A 1,531-nucleotide genomic window follows, 5' to 3' on the forward strand; every position below is an offset into this window, starting at 1 on the left:
GAGGTCCCCCCCCCCCGTTCCTGCCTTCCTTGCTGCTGCTGTGCCCTGCACTGCCTTCCCATGGCCAGCTGCACGGCTCTGCAGGCAAGCTCTGTGGGCACAGCTCCATGGCTGCACAGTTCTGCAGGCAAGTAGCGTGGGGCGTGGCAGTGGCGGCCACTCCAGGACCACTCTGATTCCATGCAACGCAGGCCGGGAGGCCACTCTAGGGCTTCCCCCAACACCTCCCCACTCCCTACCAGAGTGCCTGGCCAGCTGCATGTGGACCGTGAGCAGCGCTATTGGTCCTTAAGTGAAGCCACACATGGAGGTGCTGAGCAGTTGCGCTGCTGGTGCCACTGGCCATCCACGTACAGTCACTCAGGCACTCCAGGGCTTCCCCCAACACCTCCCCACTCCCTCAGTCCCCACAACTAGCTTCCCTCCCAGCCCCCTGCAAGCTCCATTTACCTAACCTTGCAGGCTTGAGAAGGAAAGTGAGTCTGAGCTGAGGCCCTGGGACTAAAAGCCTTAGGCCCCGCCCTTCCCTCTCTCTCCCCCTTCCACTCCAGACAGGACTGGGAGTTCCCCGCACTTTTTCAAGTCAGCTCTTGCAGGTTGGAGCTCTGCCAGCCTGCAGAGCTCTTTGCAAAAGCGGGAATCCCTGGCTTTTTCTGCTAAAAGGTAAAATCCGCGTTTTCTCTGATAAAAATAGGAAATCTGTGGTTTTCTCTGTTTTTCCATAGGAAACAGAAAACCCGGATCCCTGCTTATAAGACAACTTTTATGGAGGAAACATGCATCCCATTTTGTGTATAATAGCTACCAGATCTTTCACATAACCTTCTAGTCAATCAAAATGTGCCACACTGAGATCATATATACAATTGAAACCATTGCACAAGTGTAGCATAGTTTTGATTATATTCCAAATCCTTGATGGCAGGGATGGGCAAAATACGGCCCATGGGCCAGATGCGGCCCACAAGGCCATTCTATTCGGCCTTCAGGGACCCTAAAAAATTTAGAAAATTAATATTTATCTGTCTTTGATTCCTGTCAAAAATGACAGGAACCAGGGGCAGCAGGACTCAGGGGAAGCCCAGACGGGCTGTGAGTGGCTGTAGTGTGGGGCACCAGCCATGGGGCAGGGGCAGAGCCGCTTTTCCTGCACTCAGCACCAGCTTGTAACATGCCCCTGCTGCCAACCTGGGCCCCACGCTGGCTCCGGGATCGCCTGTCAGGGCTGTTCCCATTGGCAGCAGCTGTGGCCCCGCCGCTTGCTGCACCGGGCAGTGTTAGCTGCTGCTGCCCACCTGGAGCTCACACGCTGGGTATCCCAGAGGTGGCAGTGGCAAACACTGCCCAGCGTGGCAAGTGGGGATGCTGCTGCTGTGCCTCGCCCCGACAGGGAATCCGGAGCCAGCGCAGGCCGAGGCTGGCAGTGGAGGCAACTTACAAGCTGATGCTGCCCAGTGCTGCAGCTGCTTGCAGCCCGCATGGCGCTGTCTGTGCCTGCTGAGGACAGCCCCATGCAAGCTGCGAGTGGCTG

Source organism: Alligator sinensis, unplaced genomic scaffold (assembly GCF_000455745.1).
Source record: "Alligator sinensis unplaced genomic scaffold, ASM45574v1 scaffold662_1, whole genome shotgun sequence".
In the NCBI taxonomy this organism is placed as follows: domain Eukaryota; kingdom Metazoa; phylum Chordata; order Crocodylia; family Alligatoridae; genus Alligator; species Alligator sinensis.